General features: G+C 45.3%; 1 long non-coding RNA gene across 1 annotated transcript in view; it reads right to left on the bottom strand.

Moving 5' to 3' along the window:
• Positions 1-25,773, bottom strand: part of LOC146059746 (uncharacterized) — a 46,529-nt gene that overhangs the window by 12,462 nt on the left and 8,294 nt on the right. Inside the window, exon 2 of the long non-coding RNA XR_014470309.1 lies at positions 1,087-1,218. This is a non-coding gene — a long non-coding RNA (uncharacterized LOC146059746). The remainder of the gene's footprint in view (positions 1-1,086; positions 1,219-25,773) is intronic.

Below are 25,773 nucleotides of genomic sequence, written 5' to 3'. Positions count from 1 at the left end.
CTGCTGGCCTGTCACTGTCACAAAAGAATGCCGAGCATCACAAGCAGGCACGGAACAGACGACCTGCGCTATAAAGTACAGGAGCCAGAGACTGAGGCCACAGGGCCAGCGGCGGGTACGGCTGTGCGGCTGCAGCCCCAGGCCGTGTTCACACACAGAGTAGATGGCTCAGAGCGTTGAACGGTAGGGCGCGCACACAGTAGACAGCAGTGGCACACAGAGTCAGTCTCAGCCACACACAGATGGTACACAGTAGACGGCCGGGCCGCGAGGGTCACTGACAGGCCAGCTAGAACAGGCGTGGCCGTGATGGGGCATGGAAGCTCTGGGGCCCTTCAGATCGCTGGGGCCCGTCACATTTGTCCCCCTTGACCCCCCCTGTCGCCTGCCCTGCCTGAAATACCACGGTATAAGACAGCACCAGTCTTAGAAGATGAACATTAGACACAAACAAAGGTATTTGACTTTGTTGCCATCTGGGACTGAACTTTCACCACTATTTTGGACACGCCAGTTGCGGTGGTGCCAAGCTATACTGCCTGGGGCCCATGTTTTGTTCTGCACTTGCACTTTTCCCACTATATATATATGGGTAAATTAATTATTTATAATGACATAAATTGGGTTTCATTGCATCCAATCAGGTAATCATGGCGCACATGGATACCTTTGTTTGCGTTTAATGGCCTTTTGTCAATTTCAACCTTGTTCATGTAGACTTTTTGGTGTGTACCAACGGGCTGCAGACCTAGACTCTGTCTATACTTTGATTCATACCCGGTGTGCAGGGCCAGATTAAGAGGGGGTGGGCTCAGGGGGTCAGTACCCCTGGGACCCCTGTCTTAAGTTACCCGGGCTCCCCGAAAGGTTTAATCCGGCTCTGCCTGTGTGGTCGGTGCTGCAACCCAGGGGAAATAGCTGCCACTGATTGTAAGGCATATTCACTGTACAATGTACCCCTGTATTATCTATGAGAAACCGATAGATCCGTTCACATGAACAATTCCTTGATGGATGAAAATAGCTGCAAGTTTTGCTGTTGCTTAGAGCACTGTTTACAGCTCTTTTCAATGGAAATCTACTTACCTACTGTATGTTTTCCATTTATATAGCTGAATGGAATTCTACTCCAGTCCTTAATGCATGTGTGCATCTGGTGAGCGAGTAATTCCTTGTACAGAAATGGAAGATCACTTTTCTTTCTGTCTACAAAGTGGTCTGCAAAGAGAGAACATTATTTGTAGAAGGTAAAGGCAAACTGATGTCCATGTAATGGCCTGGTTATCATGCAATGTATCCCCTATGTGTATTTCCACTTTTAAAAGTATGATTACTATCTGGCAATAAATTAAGTTGACATGAAGCACTTTTCAAGGATTATAATATTCAAGATTGTAATATTTTATGTGTAATCCCCATCATGAGACGTCTTTCCAACATTCTGTGTTTCCTGTGCATGAGGCTTTGGCAAAAATCAATTCCTTTTGTACAGTAGAAATTGCTATTTGCCCCTTCACGGAGTAGGGAAAAACGCACCCTCTCCAACCTTTCATCTGATTTACAGCTGAACCCCTGCAGTGCACATGGTTTTGTCCATCTAAGAAGGATTTTGTCAGAAAGAGTGAACTAGAATAAGGCCCTATGTGAGCAGTCTATTAGTGGTATCTAAGGTACTTGTGCCAGTGATTACCTACAGTTTAAACCATCCCAGGTAAAAGGTTAACAGTCTAAGGTCTTTCCTCTGCTGTGGTTCTTAGATGTCCGGTCTTAATTGAGTGTTCTCTTCCTGGTTTCATCTGACCTGCGTATGTGCATGACTGCCTACAAGATCATACAACACCCACCGTAACAGGTGAGAGTGGGAGGAGCAGGCAAGTGCTACAATAACAGTAGATGCCCCAACCTCACATCTAACATGCATTTGTTACCATTTTGCTCTGACAAAAGTGTGTTTCTAAAGTATTATCTGACCTTCTGCTTTATTTACTAATTGTACTGTATTGCATTTACAGTTGGATCTCTCTCAGCAGGGAGGCGTGATAGAAACCTATATGCTTCTATGGGGCATCACTCTAAGTGGCCGGGCAAGCATTGGGTCGACACCACTAGGTCGGCAGGCAACAAGGTCGACATGGGTCAAGGTCAACATGGGTCTAGGTAGACATGGGTCTAGGTCAACACATGCATTAGGTCGACATGGGCAAGGTCGACAGTCAAAAGGTCCACATGGGGTTTTTCACTGTTTTTTGAGCCGACATGTGCCGACAGGCGGTATTTCATGCCATACCATCCACTAGGGCATTGTGGGAGAATAAAACAGTGTGCCTGAAGCATTGTGAGCGAAGCGAGCGATGCGAGGGGATGCGGTGCACTTCAAACTGTGTCCATGTCAACAGTGTTGACATTCGGGTCAAAAACCAGTGAAAAACCCCATGTCGACCTTTTGACTGTCAACCTTCCCCATGTTGACCTAATGCTAGTGTCGACCCAATGTCCTGTCAACTTACACCCATGTCGACCTAGACCCATGTCGACCTTGTCCCATGTCGACCGTGTCCCATGTCGACCTAGTGGTGTCGACCCAATGCTTGTCGACCTACTTGCTGTAGACCAAATGTTCCACACCCAAGTGGCCAAACCTCAGAAAACTGCATTTTCTGAGGTTTGGCCACATACAGTATTTCAGTTTGCTGCATCCTGCCCAATGAGAAATCTATGTAGAAAGAAATGAGAGAAAGGGACTGTGCCAAATTGAGTCTTTGCCCTGTGTGAAAGAAAACTTTATCCCTGGAATAACCATCTCAAGAGTTTTTTTTTGTTATATATATATATATATATATATATATATTATATATATATATATATATATATATATATATAATTGTTTTTTAATTCTTATTATCATTACTGAATCTGGTACTGGAGGCCTAGCTAAAATGTTTGTGACAAGGACAGGAAAATGCTTGCAGAGAAAACTGCAAGTAATACAATATACCATATTAAATCAAAATAGAATTGAATAAATTAACATTTTAATTTACTATAGATTTCTGTAAAATGTGTATTCTTTGCTAGTATAAGGTTTTCCCTGTAGGTATGTCATATAATTTAATTCTGCTAAAAACCTTTTTACGCCACTTCCCCAAACCCAGAGCAGAGTAACTTGGACTTATTCCAGATATATAATTTTCCGCTTGGCTGACATTACCCTTCACATTAAACACGGTTTTCTTCTCTTCACGTCCCAGCGCTTGTTCTAGGTGACCTTTCAGCACGTACCTGACCCTGTCAGAGGTGGCCATAACAACAGTGTTAAGTATTTCATGCATTTGTGGCCAGAGACGGTCAGTAATTACAAGGTTTGGGCTATAATTCTCAAGTCTATTACTTTCAATGGGAGCAAGCTCAAAGGCAATTGTGTTTGTCAGATTCATTCCCAAGATGTGTTGAAGATTTCCCTGTTTAAATTGTGGTTCCCAATCATGTATGTGACACCATTGAGGAAAAAATCCATGAAGATATATACAGTTCTGTGTGACGGACTGCAACACGCTAACCATACATAATACAATTGTCAAGGGACAATCGTTGTACAAGAACTATTCTGTAAGGCGGCAGGCAGTTACAGGCTAGCTAATTTACCACAGCATGTGTAGGAGAGACTCATACTTATGGAATGCTTTATAGCATGAGAATTTACAAAGAATTATTGGAAATATTTATTGGTACTTGTGTATTTTCACGGCGCCCGTTATATTGGATGCGATATCGGACAATATATCGATGCGATCCAAACCGATGTTTGAACTGTTCATAATGATTTTATATAGTGTGGCGAGCGCAGTAATCCGCGTCTCCTCGCGGGGCTCGCCACGTTTCGGGCTCGGTGGGTCGCTGCGCTCGCCACACTATATAAAATCAACTCCATGTGTAGTGGATAGTGGGGTTATGAACAGGTCAAAAAATCGGTTCTGATCGCATCGATATATCGGCCGATATCACATCCGATATATCGGCCGATATCACATCCGATATATCGGCCAATATCGCATCCGATATATCGGGCGCCGTGAAAATAAACAAGTACCCATTTATTTTTTTCCTCCGACATAAAATCATTAGCTGAATATTTTTTTCCAGATTTAAAATCTTTGTGTGTTTCTGATATGAGATATGTGTCCTCACTTTTTAAAATATGATATTGATCTGCACAGTATAGAAAGCTACAGACCTCCTGCTGTGAATTCATCAATACATAACAGGATGTTCTAGAAGGGCTGCAGTCACTTTGTCACATTCAATATGTTGACATTATTAATGTTGGAACTATAATGATGACGGGTCAGATTTTGTCAATTTGTCCCCCGCATCCCCCCCTGACTGCCTCCGCTGCGCTGCGCTCAGTGCGTGAACAATGAAGGTCCCTGAATGCAGGTTTAATCAACCCAGGATGCCGGCGGCCAATTAAAATGCTGCACTGGCTTTTGAGCCAAAATCAGAGCGACTGCCGGTACGCGAGCTCTGATTGGCTCACCAGCCGGTGCTGCATTTTAATTGGCCGCCGGCATCCTGAGTTAAAGAAGCCTGCTGCAGCTCAGCGGAAGAGGAGATGGGGGAGCAGGAGCCGGGTTACGGTAAGTCAAGTGAGGAGGAGGGGCCCGGACTGGAAATGAGTCCCGGGCCCCAAAATTCCTGATGGCAGCCCTGGTGCTAAACAAATTACAATAGTGAATGAACTTCCATTGTGTTCATGAGTATATTCCACTGAAAATATGTCTTATTATCCTTATTTAAGTGCGTATTTCCTCAAAATGATAGTGTCATGCAAAAACTAAATTGAACAGGCAATGGTGTAATACATTCAAATAAATGTTTTTGATAATGGAGGAGTTCCCTGCACCCTATAAAGCAAATAAATGCATACCCAACTCACATCAGTAAGAGGTAAATAATCATATGAAGGTATATTTAGATGCACATGAATGTTCCCCCTGCTGTAGCAACAACGGTGAAGTAAAACACACCAATGTATCTTTAATGGGTCACCCTAGGTTAGGATAAAGCTTACCCCAACTCAATGTGGAGATGCCTGGAGGACTTCCATAAAGGTATCTTTAAATTATTTGTCAGCCCAATGTCAACGGATAACAAGTTTTATTGGAGACACCTCAAAAACATACAAAAAAACATAGATAAAATGTGTGTAAATGCCCTTTTAACACATATAGCTCAACAGAAGAAACAACCAGGAAGATGGCAATTATCTGTATGGATAATTTCCGTATATCTCACCACTCACAGCTTCTAGACTTCTGTGATGCTCAAGATAGTAGATAGAGACAAAGACCAATTCTCTGTTTAAACCAACGTGTCTCTTTTTTAGGATTTTTTCTGTTATTTAAGATTTTTTTTTAAATATATGCTTTTAAATCATATAACACACAATTTAATAGTTTATAAGGAGCCAATTTATTCATCAGTAATAAGGAGTATGGAAAAGTATTTTATTTTATTTTTTGTATTACTGATTTGGTCATTCCCAGCATCCTTTGGGATAGGGGAAGTGGGAGGAGACATCCACTCACACTATAAATACTTGACATTGAGGAAACCACCATACACCCTGAGGAAGACTTTTTCTGTTAACGTTTTATGCGTTGGTGAAGGTGGACAAGCGCAGAAAAAGTACAGTACCTTAAAACATAAAAAATAAAAACATCTGGCATTCGGGAAGAGTTTTTCTGAGATATTCCAGTGGGGACATACAGTTTGCACTGATATTTTGACATAAAGGTGTACTGCGTACTTAAGAAATTATAGTTTCATCCAACTTTTTGTATGATTTGGTATCTATGATTGATCTACCCTCTGGAAAGTGAAAAGGCAAAAAGAGCGCTTTAAAACAGCCATAGGAACAGCAATAAAACAGTTTGGCAAGTATACCCAGATTATAGGGCATAAGTTTACAGATGAGCAGACGTTTTACCAAGTCGACTGGGCTTGGTAAGAGCTGCTGGGCGACAATGCAATCAGACTCTTTTTCGCCTATTCAGTGGATGAGCTGAACATCACGTTCAGTTGTGCTCATCTCCAAAAATGATCATACAGGGAAATTGCAGATCACCGAAAAATCTGTATTGTCACTTGTCAGTGGTCACAAGATGCCGGAAAAATGGTCGAAACACCTGCCCCACTTGGACATCATGGATGTTCCCAGCAAAAGTAAACGCAATGGGTCTCATCTACAATTACATCTAGACTGCACCTACACAAACCATGTTGCCATGCAAAAGTATGAATAAAATGTGTTGGGGGTAGCAAGCATGAACAATAATGTTGTTGTTGTTTTTACAGACTTGCCTACTTTATTTTTGATATTATTAAATATTTTATATCTCCACTTATGGAGTTCCAGGTGGAGTGGACAATGCCGGGGACCAGGGCGGATTGGTAACTAAAATGGCCCTGGAAAATGTTGTGGAAGTGGCCTCACATGGCCAGGACCAGAGGTATAACATGCCACATAGCCATGGCAACGCTATAACAAGCACTCCCGATGCCCTCTGCTGGCCTGGCTCCTTTACATCACACACAGGGGCAGGTCGCCAGCACCTGCAACTACAGCAGTCTCTGGAGTCTGAGGCACTGTATTAGACAGTATGGGAATACTGCGGGGGCACTACTGCTGCAGCACTGGCCACAGGGTGCCGTTGTAAGGCAGAAGTGCAGGCAATGGGGTGGGCAGACAGTGTCTGCGCTCGGTGTGGCGCACTGCTCACCTATACCTAGTTACAGCACTGAGCTATGACAGTGCCACTGGATGGCTTAGTTACTGTAATGCAGACAAGGAATAACAGAATGAATGAGGACAACACAGTGTAATGGATGTGATGGGCTGTGTGCAGCTGGTGGGGCCACATGTCAGCAAACAAAACAGGTCTCACGTATACGTTGGCCAGGGGTCTTCCCACGTGGATCCTATGATCATTACTCCCCTGTCAGGAACATAGTTCATAGTTCGCTAGACACATCTGCATTCCCCGCCATGCTGCCTATTCTACAAGTTAGTGGATGAGACGCAGAAGAGGGACACGCTGTTTAAGGAGTCTATGAGACTTAACCAAGGTTATAGAATCTCCTGGGCCTTCAGGTTGACACAAATACTGGGCAGTTTTATTTTCACTATTTACTATTTATGTGCTATTTAACATTGTTTGAGGTGTTGTAACCAATACATTTAACAAATTAATAATAATAATTGAAATCACCCTTTTTACATTAATGTAGTAAAATTTTTGTCTTTAATTTATAAGGTGCCACATGGTTCCCATAGCGCCACGCAAAGGGATACATTTGATGAATAAGTACAGGCTAGTAAAGACTATAAACGCACATAGATACATAATGAATGTTTGCAATTACCATAATTATGTAGTACAAAAATAGGGAAGAGGGCCCTGAACATATGAGCTTACAATCTATAGGGGAAAGAGAGCTCTTTTTTTACTGGCCACTCTTCTAATATGAATTCAAATGTAACTTTTAATTGCTACAGTAAAAAATACTATGCCTTGTTTTGTATAGAATGGGAAACCAATCAAAAAAAAAAGGTAAGTCATGAAGTACTTGTACAGAATGTAATATTAGGCAAATATTTGCATATAGGGCCTAGTACAGTAAGGGCTGTAGTTTTGGGATTGCTACCAAATCTACAACTCATGGTGGCAGCATGTGTGTGTGTGTGTGTGTGTGTGTGTGGGGGGGGGGGGGGGTGCCCAGCACAGAGCAAGGCCACCCCGCAGGCTGTGGTCTACATCACAATGTAATTGCATAATTATTATGCAAGCTCTCTGCTATACAGCAAAGCACTTGCATTATACCCGTTGCCCACCTGGCTGCAGTTTAGCTACGAAGCCGTCAAGTTCCAGGTTGCAGCGCGGCTGCATGTGACATCATGCAGCCTCTGCGGCCTGCCCCACAAATGGTCTGGACACGTCTGCATTGTCTAGACCGTGCCACCGCAAGTTGCCGCACCCACAATGTCGAGACTGCAGTCCCAGTTTTCTCATTGTGATCCCAGTTTTAGGGGTTGAAAAGTTTTATTGTTCCTCAGTGAGAAAAACAAAATAGCAATCTAGCAAATATGATACCTTTTAATGGCTAACAAAAATAAATGTTGTTAAAATGCAAGCTTTCGAGACTACTTAGGTCTCTTCCTCAGGCATGGTATAACAAGGTGTGTGAAGAAACACATATATATACACAGCAGAGTAGGAACAAGATGTGATAGATGGACATTCTTAAGATCAAAACAAAACAAAATAACAGAATGAGCTTGTAAATTGAGTCCTTAATTAGTTTGTAGATAAGTAGTGTGAAAGTTTTATTGTCTCTAAGTTGATGACAGACCAGAGTTAGAGCTCCGATGCCCTCACTCTCTCTGGGCCAGATTCCTCAGATGTTGTAGTGGGCCATAAATCCCTCGGATAGATTCAGTCCTGTGTTAAGGGTGTCAAACGTTGTCATTAATTTGTATTCCCAGACCCTCCTGTCCCTTTGTGATTTGAAATTTCCTTTTAGTATAATCACTTTCATATGATCCTGATTGTGTCCTGGGCTGCAGAAATGTTTGGCCACAGGAAAGTGTGTCTTTTTTTCCTTTATTGTGTGGCGATGGGACCTCATCCTTGCCTTAAGTTTTTGTCCTGTTTCTCCAACATACAGACCCCCAATAGGACATTTGGTGCATAGAATCAGGTACACTACATTGGTAGTAGAACATGTGAATGTCCCTGGGATCTTATAGTCCTGTTGTGTGTTGGGGATCCGTACACTGTCTGTAGTGAGGATATGGGCACAGGTTTTGCAGCTCCTTACATTGCAGGGATAGGTTCCTCTTTGTGTAATGGATGGCAGTGAACTTCGGATTATAATATTTTTCAGGTTTGCAGGTTGTCGGTAACATAGTAGTGGAGGGTCTGGGAATATTGTTTTCAGGCGGTCATCTTTGTGTATGATGTGATGTAGTTTTTTTGCAGTTTTTCTTAGCACCTCAAGCTGTGGGTTGTAGGTGACTACCAGAGGTACACGGTTGTTTCTTTCTCTTTCTTTATATTGGAGAAGTTGATTTCTGGGTATCCTGATGGCTCTGATAATCTGATCGTTGATTGATGTGGGATGATATCCCTGATTTAAAAAAGTCCCTTTAAGTTGTTTTAAGTGGACATCTCTATCTGCTGGGCTGGAGCAGATGCGATGATATCTGATGGCCTGGCTGTAGACAATGGATTTTTTGATGTGTTTTAGGGGTTTTAGGGGTCGCATGCACAGATTCCCAAGTTCTCTACTGAATAAGGCTCAATATTTGCTTCTGCCCTTCCTTCTTAGCATAGAGCTGCATACACACGTGGCGATGTGTGCTTCATTTCTAAGTGATCCAGGCAGATTGCTTAGAAAATAAAGAATCATCGTCCTTCTGACTGATTAAGTAACCTGGACAGACTGAAGCACAGCCTAGTGGGATATACAAGTCTCTGAGTCCAAGCATGTAACAAAAGGCCTGTCATAATTACGCATAATTAAGCATGGTTGATTCTTCAATCACTGTCACTGTTGACACATATATCATTTTGTGGGTAATTTTAGTGCAATTTTACCTACTTTTAATTACCACAAAATCTATAATGTCTGTGTCAGTAATGAACGGGAGAAACGGTCAATCATAAATTACAGATGGAAAGATGCCCCATTCTAAAGGGGTGTACACATGCTTTGATTTTGCCAGATTTTCGATTTGATTTTGCTTATAGAAGCAAAATCAAATCCAAATCAAATGGTTTTGAAGATGCTTTCAATCTGCATTCGATTCGATGCACGCTCCCATTTTTCTCTATATCGAAAAGAAAAATAGACTGTGCAGGCAAGGAAATATCGAATTCGATCCAGTAAATCGAATGTTTACACTGTACCTTGAATGTTAATCGAATTCCATATCGAAATCGATATGAATGCAAAAGCGCAGGTCGAATGTGAAATCGAATGTTAAAGCAAAGGCCAAATCGAAAGGGGGTGGAATAGGGGAAATCGAACGCAAATCGAATAGAAAATAAATTGATACGTGTGTGTACACACCTTCAGATTTCAATAAATGTCAAAAATATGGGCAGCAAACCACACGGTAAATAAAAATTTCCAGAGGAGGTTTTTAGTTTAATTGAAATATGCTTCCTAATTAGAGTTCTTTAAGGAACATTTTGATTTATCCGGAGTCCACGACACTATACATAAAATACCACACTGTATACTAATGCAGCATGTGCTTTGAGGAACCCTGGCACTGTAAGGGGTTGAGGGTGGGTGACAGAGCACGCTCTTGCAGAGAAGATTACCTGGTATAATCTCTGCAGGCTGTGAGAAGCGTGCCTCTGTACACTGATATCGTCCCTCAAATGACACTTTGACAGCCAGACAAATCCCACTAATGACATCCACTTAGCTAGAGCAGTGGACCAAAAAACACTATGAAGAAATTAGGACAATTATTCATGATAGTATTAATACCGTATACAAAGTATAGTGCCTATGTGGTATCATAGTCCTCTGCATGGGGTCGGTTTCTGGTACAACAATGCTGGAATACATTGGAATTCCCTGTAGTATCAGTCACTTATCACAAACCACAGCTGTGAGGCTGTTTAATAATGATATATTTTTATTCTTATATAAATCCTGAATAATGAGATAGCTGAGGAGAATCTGCAGTAAGCTTAGCAAGGTGGTAACCTTTCCATCCATTAACATTCAGTAACTGAGAAACAATATTGTGCAGCTTAGTCTGTGTTGCAGACCTTAACGTCACTTTGTGCATGAATAAAGCCAATAACAAGTGAACTATTCTTCTTATATTCTTACATAAAGCAAACAGATGAAAAACCGTAAAATGAAGGTAAGAGCAAGGCAAACTAGTGGTGATACATTTGCACAGAGTTTTCCATTTCTTTTTCATTTGTGTTGAAGACCATATGGTCACTTTAGAACATCACAATTTTCTGATCAGAGTGTCCTGTTAGTGTCATGTTAGCTTAAAGCACATGGGAGACCTTAACTAATCTCTTCAGACACTGAGACACCGATTTGGATGAAAACAAAGCGCGGTGGCTTGATTGGGTCCAGATTAGGTTCATTGCCACTAAGACTCCTAATTCTGACCGTGTGGGGGTCCCGGGGCCCAAAAATGGTTCTGGCCACTACATAAAGTGGGTCAGGGAAGCAAGACATGGCAAAAATGCATAACATAGAGTGGCTAGAGGACATGGGGTTTAAAGAAAGAAATTGGAGCATGCTCTGGGCCTTCCACTAGATCAGTGGTCAGGGAGCAGGGGTAAATTACCTCAAATGGGGTAAAAATGAAATTCCTGGGGGTAATGGACGGTCGGGATTCCAAGACAATGGGACATTGTGTAATGGGCGGTCGGGCTGCCAAGACACTGTGTCTTGGCAGCCCGACCGTCCATTACCCCCAGGAATTTCATTTAATTGTGTATATATATATATATATATATATATATATATATATATATATATATTTGTGCTCATAAGTTTACATACCCTGGCAGAATTTGTGATTTTCTGGCCATTTGTCAGAGAATATGAATGATAACTCACAAACTTTTCTTTCACTCATGGTTAGTGGTTGGGTGAAGCCATTTATTGTCAAACAACTGTTTACTCTTTTTAAATCATAATGACAACAGAAACTACCCAAATGACTCTGATAGTTGTGGATGAGGCTCTTTATTTTTTCAGATGGTAAAGCTGCCCATTCTTCTTGGCAAAAAGCCACCTGTAAATTCTTGGGCTGTCTTGCATGAACTGCACATTTGAGATCTACCCAGAGTGGCTCAATGATATTGAGGTCAGGAGACTGAGATGGCCAGGGGCGGATTGGGGACAAAAAGTGGCCCTGGAAAATATCTGGAAGTGGCCTCATGTGGGCGGAGCCAGCATAACAATAGGCGGCGCCACAACCAGCAGCGCTGGGCCTTATATTTACTGCAGTGTATGGGGAGAAGGAGGTGGGGTGGGAGGAGGTGGGGCCGCATCCAGCAGCAGGGCCCTGTGCGGCGTTGCCTCCACTAATGCATTGCCCGTCAAGTGTGGCTCCAGAACAAAATTACAGGGGGACACCATAACAGGGAAGGGAGGGAGGTTAATAGCGCATGTTCCCAAAACAGTTGGCGTTGCCTCAAAACATGGGTATGGCCTCAAAGGGAATGACAAGAGAGACAGTGGGTAACAGTGAACAGATGATTGAGAGAGGCAGAGGGTGATGTCTTGGAAAGGCAGAGTGAAAGGAGAGAGAGGAAAAAGATGGTGATGCAGTGAGTGATGGGGAGAGATAGAGAGACAAAGGTTGCTACAGGGAGAGACATAGGGAGCTAGGGAAGGTGAACGGAGGGATAGGAGTGAGAGTGGGTGAGAGGTACAGGAGATGGGACAGTGAGAGGGGAGAGGAGGAGAGGTGGTGGTAGAGGAGGAGAGGGGGTGGTAGAAGAGGAGAAGGGTGGTAGAGGAGCGGACAGGGGTGGTAGAGGAGGAGATGTGGGTGGTAGAGGAGAAGATGTGGCTGGTAGAGGGGGAGATGGGGGTAGATGAAGAGAAGGAGTGGTATAGGAGTAGGGGGGGTGAAGAGGAGGAGAGGGGGGAGAAGGGTGGTGGTAGAGGAGGAGAAGGAGGGTGGCAGAGGGGAGAAGGGGGGTGGTAGAGGAGGAGATAGGGTGGTAGAGGAGGAGATGGGAGTGGTAGAGGAGGAGAAGGGGTGGCAGAGGAGGAGAGGGTTGGTATAGGGGGAGAGGGGATGGTATAGGAGGAAAGGGGGTGTAGAGGAGGAGAGGGGTGGTATAGGGGGAGAGGGGATGGTATAGGAGGAGTAGGGGGTGGTAGAGGAGGAGAGAGGGTGGTAGAGGAGGAGAGGGGGGTGGTAGAGAAGGGAGAGCAGAAGCAGGCAGGTGTTTGAAAGTTACAGAAATTACTTTGCGCCTCCTAATCCTTCCTCCCCACTCAATCAAAGTGGCGAGTGTACCTCAGGCAGCTCTCCCTCTCTTCAGTGCCGGGCCTCCTCCTCCCACACTGGCGAGCCGGGCCTCTTGTCTGTGGTACCCTGGTGCAGAGCCTCAACCTCTTATCTGGGGTGCCAGGCTTTTTCTCGTGATCCCTGGCGCTCGGCCTCCTCCTTCCAATCCACAGTGACAGGCTTCCTCCCCGCCATCCAGAGCAATGGACCTCCTCCTGATCTGCGGTGCTGGCAGCAGAGGGCTGCATCTCCTTGTTAGAGCAGGAGACTGGGTTATAGAGGAGGAGACAGGGGTTAGAAGAGGAGACAGGGGTGATAAAAGAGGAGAGGAGGGAGTTGTATAGGAGAGAGATTAGAGAAGGAGAGGGGGGGTGTAGGGGAGGAAACAGGGGTTAGAGGAGAAGACGTGGGGTGGTAGAGGAGGAGAGGGGTGGTATAGGGGGAGAGAGGTTGGTATAGGGGGAGAGAGGATGGTATAGGAGGGGTGGTAAAGGAGGAGGAGGAGAAGGGGGTGGTAGAGGGGGGTATAGGGGGAGAGAGGGGGGTATAGGAGGAGAGGGGGTGGTAGAGAAGGGAGAGCAGGCAGGTGTTACATAAATTCTGTGTTTTGACAGTCGGGATTCCAACATCGGGTAAATGCCTGTCGGGATCCGGACTGTCGGGACCGCGTCCAGCACCCTACTGTACATACACTGACACACTCATACAGACATACATTCTCACACTCTCTCTCTCATTCATACAAATACTACCACTCTCATACATACATACATACATACATACACACACTACCACTCTCATTCATTCGTACATGTACTGACACTCTCCTTCATACATATATGCACTGCCGCTCTGATTCATACATACATACTTACACCGCCAATCTCATTCATGATAAAGACATAAATACATGCAGGGACAGCCTCATTCATATATGCACTGTCACTCTCATTCATGCATACATGTACTGCCGCTCTGATACAGACATAAATACATGCAGGGACAGCCTCATTCATACATGCACTGTCACTCTCACTCAAATATACATACACGCACTGACTGCCTCATTCATACATACATACATGCATAAATACAAACATACATACGTGCACTGACAGTCTCAATCATACATACACTGCTGCCATACACCCCCGTGCCATACACTGCTGCCATACACCCCCGCGCCATAGCACATAGACTACTACCTCCTTCCCCCGGGAAGGAACTCCAGGCAGCCAGCCACTACTGGGGGCACCAACTGTGGTGCAGCCCGCTGACCACCGCTGCTGCTGACATCCCTGGCCGGCCTCGGAACATGTATACGCTGAGGGCTGGCTGGCATTTTTCAGTGCCCCCGCTTTTTCTACCAGCTTATAAAATGGAAAATGGGATTCACATTATTGGTTTTCTTAATGTGGGTGTGGAGCGACAGTGGGGGGTGAACTTTTGCAGGATTGAGCTTAGAATGCCGCCTGTCACAAACTGGCAAGTGAAACACAAAACACTGCACCCTTCTGCACATGCATCAGATAAAAGTGCTGCAGGGGACACTGGGAGGAGACCGATTGGATCCTCTCAGAGCATATTGCAAAAAGAAGCCCTTTTACAGATGTAGTGTTCATTCTAGCACCCGCTATCTTTGAAAACCCATGTAGTTCCTCCTCACTGCCTGGGGTGTCGCTGTCTGCTGTGGTGTTTCTAGCACAGGTCTGGTTTGCATATCAGTGCTGGTATACAGACCACACTGTGCTAGCAGCACTACAGAAGACAGCGACACCCCAGGCAGGGAAGAGGAACTGCATGGGTTTTCAAATATGACGGGTGCTAGAATGAACACTAAGATGGCAATGTCCACCAAGTCCAAGCTATTGAATGTATCACATTTCGGAGCTTAGTGCATATGAGAAATATGGTCAAACCTCTGAAAACTGCATTTTCAGAGGTTTGGATACAAATACACAGGCATGCACCTGGGCCTTGGTTCTAAATGTTCATACACACTGGGCGTTTTTGCCCAGCTTGTATGGCGAGAGATGATGGGGAAAATCGCTTGGCTGAAAAATGCTCAGTTCATACAGATTGAGCGTCTTTCACCCATTCTAGCGATTTTCCCCGGGGGTGGTCGACTTCCCATAGCCGGACGCTAGGGAAGGCTGTTCACTCCGTCACTCATCTGCTGATAATACCAGCAGATGATCGGTGGTGGCCAGCGATGATGCGGGAGCGCGCAGCATCGCTCACCACTGAACACTGCCCCATACACATAGGCCGGCTTTTCAGCTGAAAGTCACCCAGTGTGTATGGGCCTTAAGACCAAATGATGGAGCACAGGGCAAAAATTTCCTTTGCTGAACCCATATGACACAAAAAAAACAGCATACCTCAGTTTAAACATTGTGGTACATGGTGCGCGGCATTACGCAGTTCACGCATATCTGACCTCTGAGTTTGCTACCCCTCATTTTTTTATTTTAACCCATATTGCATACCTTTTCCTGTATTTTGATTCTGAATTAAAGTTTAGTGTATGAAGGATTAGTATTTTTGCTGACTTCTTTTGACCCTGCACTTCATCACTGACCCCTCTATACCCGCCAATTCATCACTGACCCCACTGAACCCTACACTACATCCCTGACCCTTCTATACCCGCCACTACATCACTGACCCCTCTATACCCGCCAATTGATCACTGACCCCTCTTTACCCTACACTACATCACTGACCCCATAATACCCGCCACTACAATACTGACCCCTCTATACCCGCCAATTCATCACTGACCCCTCTATACCCTACACTACATCCCTGACCCTTCTATACCCACCACTACATCCCTGACCCCTCTATACCCGCCACTACCTCATTGACCCCTCTATACCCGCCACTACATCACTGACCCCTCTATAACACCACTACATCCCTGACCCTTCTATACCCTACACCACATCACTGACCCCTCTATACTCGCCACTACATCACTGACCCCTCTATAACCGCCACTACATCACTGACCCCTCTCTACCCGCCACTACATCACTGACCCCTCTCTACCCGCCACTACATCACTGACCCCTCTCTACCCGCCACTACATCACTGACCCCTCTCTACCCGCCACTACATCACTGACCCCTCTATAACCGCCACTACATCACTGACCCCTCTCTACCCGCCACTGCATCACTGACCCCTCTCTACCCGCCACTACATCACTGACCCCTCTCTACCCGTCACTACATCACTGACCCCTCTATACCCTACACTACATCCCTGGCCCCTCTAGACCCGCCACTACATCACTGACCCCTCTATAACCTACACTACATCCCTGACCCTTCTATACCCACCACTACATCCCTGACCCCTCTATACCCGCCACTACCTCATTGACCCCTCTATACCCGCCACTACATCACTGACTCCTCTATAACACCACTACATCCCTGACCCTTCTATACCCTACACCACATCACTGACCCCTCTATACCCGCCACTACATCACTGACCCCTCTATAACCGCCACTACATCACAGACCCCTCTGTACCCGCCACTACATCACTGACCCCTCTCTACCCGCCACTACATCACTGACCACTCTCTACCCGCCACTACATCACTGACCCCTCTCTACCCGCCACTACATCACTGACCACTCTCTACCCGCCACTACATCACTGACCCCTCTATAACCGCCACTACATCACTGACCCCTCTCTACCCGCCACTACATCACTGACCCCTCTCTACCCGCCACTACATCACTGACCCTTCTCTACCCGCCACTACATCACTGACCCCTCTCTACCCGCCACTACATCACTGACCCCTCTCTACCCGCCACTACATCACTGACCCCTCTCTACCCGCCACTACATCCCTGACCCCTCTATACCCGCCACTACATCACTGACCCCTCTATACCCTACACTACATCCCTGACCCCTCTATACCCGCCACTACATCACTGACCCCTCTATACCCTACACTACATCCCTGACCCCTCTATACCCGCCACTACATCACTGACCCCTCTATACCCACCACTACACTACTGACCCCTCTATACCCGCCAATACTTCACTGACCCCTCTATACCCTACACTACATCCCTGACCCCTCTATACCCGCCACTGCATCACTGACCCCTCTCTACCCGCCACTACATCACTGACCCCTCTATAACCGCCACTACATCACTGACCCCTCTATAACCGCCACTACATCACTGACCCCTCTCTACCCGCCACTACATCACTGACCCCTCTCTACCCGCCACTACATCACTGACCCCTCTCTACCCGCCACTACATCACTGACCCCTCTCTACCCGCCACTACATCACTGACCCCTCTATACCCTACACTACATCCCTGACCCCTCTATACCCGCCACTACATCACTGACCCCTCTATACCCGCCACTACATCACTGACCCCTCTATACCCTACACTACATCCCTGACCCCTCTATACCCGCCACTACATCACTGACCCCTCTATACCCACCACTACACTACTGACCCCTCTATACCCGCCAATACTTCACTGACCCCTCTATACCCTACACTACATCCCTGACCCCTCTATACCCACCACTACATCCCTGACCCCTCTATAGCCGCCACTACATCACTGACCCCACTATACCCGCCACTACACCACTATACCAGATATATATAGCTACAGACAATAATATTTATATACAGGTACCAGATAGTGTAACAACAGCCCCCCCCCCCACTTACACACACAAAACACTGACATGTATTTTTCCACACAATCACATTCAGACACACACACACACATTCAATGAAAGCAACAGGGCCCCCCACATATGTACTTAAGTTACACATAGTTTTACACACACACAGACATACGTCCATTCCACACACATAAGCACTAGCACTGACACATGTTTTTAACATAACAACTTTTATGGGATATCCCCAACCATGACCCCTCACGAAAGCACTCACCCAGGCCAGCAGCTCCTGTGATGTGTGACTGTGTGGACCGTGGAGAAGGGAGGGAGCAGGTTTGAGGATGCCCGGGAGGAGAGAAGAGGAGGAGCCTGGGGTCAGGACACAGGTGGGGAGGGGCTAGCCAGCATGAGCTCAGCTCATTGGTGGCTGTCCCAGGGAAAGAGGGAGGGACTGTCTGAGTGTCTGTCACTGTACACAGCTTTGTAAGCTGAGGCTCCTCCTGTCATGGCCACGTTCAGTGCCCGGCCTGCTTCTCTCCACTACTGACGGCTGTTAGAGCAGTCAGCAGCACACGCTGCACTGCCTCCCGGCCACAGGTGTATATATGCGAGGCACATCTGCGGCCCCAAACAGTTCCACTGTAGTGGCTTGGGGGGGCAGTTGTCACCCTGCCCAGCCCGCCACTGACGATGACAACCGCCGCTGTTGACATCCCGCCCCCTGCTTCATGGAGCCGCGCTGCTGCTAGAGGAGGAGGCGGGGCAGCAGCGGAGGAGGAGGACAGCAGGAGGACAGCGGGCAGGAGGAGGCTGAGCCGCATTCAGCGGCGTATTTTAGCTGTGGGCCGGCGGCCTCACTATGAACGGCCTCCCGGGAATCTTCCTGGTGGGTATAATGGCCAATCCGCCCCTGGAGATGGCCACTCCAAAACCTTCACTTTAATCTGCTGTAGCCAATTACAGGTGTTTTGGATCATTGTCATGTTGGCACATCCAAGTAAGTCCCATGCGCAGCTTCCCTGCTGATGAATGCAAATTTTCCTCCCGTATTTTCTGATAACATGCTGCATTCATCTTGCCATGAATTTTAAATACGTTTTCAGTGCCTTTGTAGCTCACACATCCCCAAAACATCAGCAATCTACCTCCGTGTTTCACAGTAGGAATGGTGTACCTTTCATCATAGGCCTTGTTGACTCCTCTCCAAATGTAACGTTTATGGTTGTGGCCAAAAAGTTCAATTTTGGTCTCATCACTCCAAATGACTTTGTTCCAGAAGTTTTGAGGCTTGTCTCTGTGCTGTTTGGAGTATTGTAAGTGGGATGCTTTGCAGCATTTGCATAGTAATGGCTTTCTTCAGGTGACTCGACCATTCAGCTCATTTTTCTTCAAACGCCTCCTTATTGTGCATATTGGAACTACCCCACCACTTTTTTTCAGAGAGTCCTGTATTTCAGCTGAAGTTATTTGTGGATTTTTCTTTGCATCCCGAACAATTTTCCTGGCAGTTGTGGCTGATATTTTTGTTGGTCTACCTGAACGTGATTTGTTTTCCACAGAATCCCTCAATTTCCCTTCTTAATTAGAGTTTGAACACTGCATTCTCAATTGCTTGGATATCTTTTTATATCCCTTTCCTGTTTTATACAGTTCAATTACCTTTTCCCACAGATCCTTTGACAATTCTTTTGCTTTCCACATGACTCAGAATCCAGACACGTCAGTACAGCACTGGATGAAAGATGCAAGGGTCTTTCAGGAGACCAGAAACTCACTGACCTTTTACACACACACACACACACACACACACACACACACACACACACACACACACTGATTACAAGCAAACAGATCACAGGTGAGGATGGTTATTAGCCATTCAAACCTGTTTGTGTCAACTTGTGTGCATGTTATCAGGCCAAAATCTCCAGGGTATGTAAACTTTTGATCAGAGTCATTTGGGTAGTTTCTGTTGTCATTATGATTTAAATAGAGTAGTTTGACAATAAATGGCTTCACCCAACCACCAACCATGAGTGAAAGAAAAGTTTGTAAGTCATCATTCATATTCTCTGACAAATTGCCAGAAAATCACAAATTCTGCTAGGGTATGTAAACTTATGAGCACAACTGTAGATTCTATATGCATGCCTGACTGTGTGTGTTGAAGGACCTGATGCAGTGCCGTACGTCAGGCCCTTGTGTATAACACGGCCGCTTCTTCAGTAGAGTCGACTAGTTGTTGCGCCATCTTGGCAGCACGCAGTCTGTACTGCTGCTGCATCACAGAGTTTCTTTGCCTGGTGACTCCTGTCAAGGTATACCCATCTCTAGTCTAAGGAAAACATTTTACACAGACTGTCAGTATATCATCTTGAAATACTGACACTAATTGTTGCCGGGACGTCACATTATCAATGACTATACCACACACAGCCTGGCAGCCATTGATGATGATGATTACCATGTATGGCTGCGTGTGGCACAACTTTTGTACCTCAAACAGCCATACATGGTAATTATCATCATCAATGGCTGCCAGGCTCTGTACTGTACTAGCAGGATATATCATCAATTTCTGGGTGTACAGTGTGTATTACAATTATGTGATTTCCTTCCTTTCAAATCAAGAGGGTAACGTCGGTAAATACATTTTGTGGTAAAAGGTAAAACAGTTCCCTGACCCCTGCACTAGGTGGATCGCAATGGAAATGTCACATATGAATAACAATTGGTCTGGGATGCCTAACTAAGTGATTGGGTTCCTGGTGTGACTTCCTGTTGATAGGAGCCATGTACTATCAAAACAAATTTCAAAATAAAAAAAATAAAATAATAAAAATTCCAACAATAATAAAATAAATTACAAGTTCCAAAAATACCAAAAACCATTTACAAAATGGAAAAGGCACTGCCCTCCCTAAAAACATTGAAAACAAGATTGCTACTCAGAGAAATTCTGGAGATTATGTGAAACACCATCAACAAAAATGACACTAGGCAGCCACCTCCTGGGTCTGTTGGAAGTGATGTCAAGCTTAAAACACGAGAAGGATAAAGTTCAAGTAATGCTAATTGCACAGCCAAACCCGAGCAGCGCCCGGTACCTCAGCTAGTAAGGCATACAGAAACAGCATACATATCAATTACTCTTCTGCATAATGCCAGTAGGTTCTGCAGCTGCTTCTAAATGTAATCACCTGTGATAAATTACAGTTAAGCGCATTATTTCTATTTCAAATTCACAAGTGAACAATATAAATATACCTTTCCCTGGAATAGTCTGCATGTCATATTTTGCAGTAAGACTGGAAAATAGAATTATGTTTGGTGTTCTGAGGTGCTGTAAATTGTACTTATAAAAAGTGCTTTTGCAGATGAAATAATTTGCAAGTACATTTATAAATCAGGATATGTATTGTGCAAATTTAGACCAAGGTGCTAGATTTAAATGATGCATATGTTTACATAGATATAGTACTTCTGCCATCTACTGTAAAAAGTGATATTTGGTTACTATATACCATTTTCCTCATTTATATTAGACTGTAGAAGACGGGTGGGGGTCACTAGTGCGGGGGTGCCGGGGCAGATTGGCTATATATCTAGTAAGGAAGATTCCCGGTAGGCCAACGCACATCTGAAGGCGCCTGTCTGTCAGCCAGTGGCCTTTTTTTTTTTCTAAAGATGTGACCCTGTACAGAATAGTGGCCCCATCCCCCTCCTGTCTCGCACACAAACATATTTTGCTTGTTTACAGAGCAGAGTACCCAAATATGCAAGTACACCCATCCATATCCATTCTTACATCCGTCAAAGGGACAGGACTGGGTTCTATCTGGGGTATGTCAATTTCTGGTGTACCAGTGAGTAGTTTGACTGCTTGATGCAGGTTTTTTAGTCTATGTTCAGTCTCAGTGGGGGGGGGGGGGGGGGATATTACTTGAAATGTGGAGGTTTGTGGTTTGTTACAGCAGCTTAAAGGTCTGGGGCCACTAGGCTGCTAAGCATATCGAAACCTACAGCTTCCACACAGGTACAGTAATCAGCCCAGTAGATACCTTTGCCAGGCCCAGGTGGATGTGGCCTAATTGCAACATGTGTAATCAAGCACCCTTAGAATAACATACAGAAAAAAACAGGACTTTAAGCCACTTTCTGGCCACATGCAGCCCAGCACACAACAGCATTTGGTTGGGTTGAGAAGAGCTGCTGCTGTTGTTGCTGCTGCCAGGCAATGGGCCCTACATCAGACCTGGGCCTGGTTAATTAAACCCCCCCCCCTCTCTCAGTGCCACTGGTAGTGATGTATTAATCCTGCCTATTTTGGTGTTTGTTCTGCCTACATTTGATTTGATGCTGCCCACCTGATGCTACTTCTAGAATTTTTTTCCACTTGTGGTTCCCAATCCACCCTTGCACACATGTCTTTCTGACCGTAGATAATAGAGATATATTGGGCAGGATGTTCTAACATCCGCATCCCCCCCTCCGCCGGGCTCCGCATAGTTGATGCTAAAAAAAGGGGGAAAATCCAGGAAATCTCAAGCGCTCTTATCCCTTTGCTGCTGTTGTTCTCAGAGGTGGTTCAATCTTAAACCACCCAAAGATATGTACAAATCGTCATAGAAGATTTTGGGAACAGTTCCGCAGTGCTGGATAATATGTTTTAACTTTTTTGAAATAATGCAAAGATCCACCTCACAGTTCCGTAGTTCAAAAATATACAGTTACTTTATTTATAAAAAGTCAATAAAAAAGGGCAAAACTTCTTCATGAAAAAAATCACATAACACACAAACAGTCTAAAAAAATGTTAAAAAGTTCCTTGTGTGGGAGAATTTTCAAAGGTAGCTCACCAGAATCTTGGAGACAGACGCTGCCTGATGTGTATCCAGACCGTACTATGGACCTTTGTGGTAGGGAAACTCAAAAGGATATACAGGGTACTTCAAGGCTGGGAGACCGCTCTGCCACTGCGGTTATCTCATTTCACCCTTACAACCAGCGGCGTAGCTACGTTTTGGGTGCCCCCCCCGCCGTTAGGGGGGGCGCCCCCCGCCGCCCATTCAAACCCCCCCAATCACCCGCAGCCTTACCTTTCGCGCTGGTCCCGGCGGCTCCGTTCTTCTGCTGAGGACCACCACAAAATGGCCGCCCCCATACAGCAGACAGTTTCAGAGCCATTTTGTGGTGGTCCTCAGCAGAAGAACGGAGCCGCCAGGACCAGCGAAATAGGTAAGCCTGCGGGGGATTGGGGGGAGGTGTAACTATAGCACCGCAGCCCCCGGCACCCCCATATGCACAGCGCCCCCCCGCGGTGGCGGGGGCTGCAGTGCTATAGTTACGCCAGTGCTTACAACTTCCCCTAATATGAGTTACTGTCTTTGGGTCGGTACTTCAGGGTGTGGAACCGCACTGCCACTGCGGTAAGAACCACCTTTCCTTTAGACTTCCCCGTTGTTAAATAACGTACAGGACTTCTGGATGGGTACTTTCAAGGTAGTAAAACCGCACTGCCACTGAGGTCAACTACCCTTACTATTTCCCCCATGGGAACCACTGTATATGGATATCACTGACTAGAGGACCACACTGCCACTGCGGCTATTCCTCTTTTAGATGTTCTCCGTAAAAAGGTCCTGGCTTCAAGAGTGTTTGGCTTAGCTGTAAGACTGCCGGAAAGCACTCCTCCGCCTTCACTGCCTGCGCTCGCAGTTTCAGACAGTCACACAGCTCCAAAGATTGCAAAATAAAGCTGTGTTAGTCCGACACCGGGTATGTTTGTCTCTGATTTCTGGTTCTCTCCTGCTCCTGCTAAAATGTGGGTAGAGGGTCATATATTTTTCTATAGAAAACAGGCAACCATACCCCTTTTCAATAGAAATCACAATCTTAATTTTTTATTTAGCCTTCACTTCGACCAGTATTCAATGCTCCCGATTCACCTCTTTTTTCGATGAATTGGGCTGTTTCACTCCTTGCAGTGAATCTTTTTCACTGAAAATCTGTTTCACCCTATTCAATGTTCACTGTTTGCCGAAAGCGAACAGTGAATGCTGGCCAGTTTTCAGTTTCATAGTTTTGGTGTCATCAATTTTATTATTTGTAGGGTCATTTGTAGGGTCTTGCTATTTGGATTTCTGAACTTTCAGCACAGGAATATATATTTAATTTTTAAGGTTTTTTTTTTCAGATGACGTCAGCAGGGGGGCGGGGAGCTGCTCATTAATATTCACTGTGCTGGGTCCCTCTCATTACATATGCATGAGCGGGACCAGCGCAGCGCTCCCTGCACCTCCCTGCCTGCCCTGTCTCCTTGGGGAGGCAGCTTCTGCTGCTTGTGTCCCCACCAGCCCTCCTTCTCCCCCCTGCTGCTGTGTGCAGGGTGCGGGGTACAAATTCAGGGGCAGAGAGCCCCTGATGCGTTGAATAATGGGAGAGGGAGGGATGGCGGTGGACTGGGAGGACGGAGAATGCCGGCGAATGTGCAGCGAATCCTAAACAGGATTTGCTGCACATGGTGAAATATAACAATGAATACTACACTTCATGTTGCTTGTATGTAGTTTAAAAAGGAAGTTGTATGAATTTCTGACTCGTGTCTTAATGGAATGTTGTTTTGCATCCAACAAATTATTAATGTAATATCAAACTTTTGACCAAATAGTCCAGATTAACTACAACGAAGAAACCTTACAGGTTAACACAACCTATATGTTGTGCGTGATGGCAGGGTATCCGATGAAATAACAGCATACAGCACAGTATGGAAATCATCACTAAATGGAAAATGAAGTGGCATGTTTACAAACAATGCACAATATAATGAAATGCTCCCTTTTAAAATGTGATTTCTATCCTTAGCTTTCCGAGATGCTTTTTATTACTACTGACATGTAGATATCATAGCGAGCGTCAATACTGTAGCCTGTAATCGGTCCCCGTGGGACAGGAAGCAATTCATATGACACAGCTGTGACAAATTGTAGTTAATCCAATGTAATGCCCCCCTCCCTAAAGCAGCTTATTGTGATGTATTTGTGTATAATTAGCACATGAAATCAACTACAGGCCAGGCTACATTATTTCACTTGGTGTATTTGGCTGCATTAAGTATATTTGATAGTAAGATCCCCTGCTTTTATTTTCAAGGACCTCAGACTACTTGTTGTATTTCTTATCTGCTTGGTGTTTTTTACCCATACACCGGGTATTGGTAAAATATTTATTATATTCATCTATCGATCACCGTGTTACAAGCGCTCAAGCTGCTGACATTATCCTCTGCATTACCGTGTAAGCCCTTAGTTTGCGTTATGATGATATAACACACATCTGACTCTAATGAATGAGTTCAAATAAATTCATCAGGAAAATAAGGGTATGGGTGAAAACTGGACCAGGACAAAACCGCCGGACCGCCGGACCGGACATCAAACTCTGCATTTCGGGGGGTGTCCTGTCCGGGGGTGTCCTGTCTGGAGGGGCTGCCTGTCACACCTGTCACCAGGTAGAGGAGGAGGGGGAGAATAAAGCCTCCCTGTATGGTCCAGGCATGTAGCAAAAACCGGACGGTCCGGACCACACGGGGAGGCTGTAATCTCCCCATCCCCATGTCCCTGATGATAGCTATCACAGGGACCCCCCTTGACAAGACACCCCCCGGACAGGACCCCCCCCAGACCGGACCCTACAAGCTCCGGACTGCAGATTTTGATGTCCTGTCCGGTGGTCCGGAGTTTAGTCCGGGTCCGGTTTTTACATAGTCCCGGAAAATAATTGTGGAGGAACAAGGGCAGATTATCATGATCCTGTGGAAACAGATCACATTAGCTAATAAGCAACCAATATTGTGTTTCAAAATAGGGTAAAAAATATGTTTACGTACCATCGATATGGTATGTGATAAGAATTGCTGAAGTAGGTTTGTGTGTGCTTGGCCATTCACGCCACGTTCCCTTTCCACTTAATCTGCGTTCCTTTCAGTTTCGTCAA

Source organism: Crinia signifera, chromosome 2, assembly GCF_055691185.1.
Source record: "Crinia signifera chromosome 2, ASM5569118v1, whole genome shotgun sequence".
In the NCBI taxonomy this organism is placed as follows: domain Eukaryota; kingdom Metazoa; phylum Chordata; class Amphibia; order Anura; family Myobatrachidae; genus Crinia; species Crinia signifera.
The sequence above is the reverse complement of the archived record's forward strand: the minus strand, read 5'-3'. Positions and strand labels throughout refer to the sequence as shown.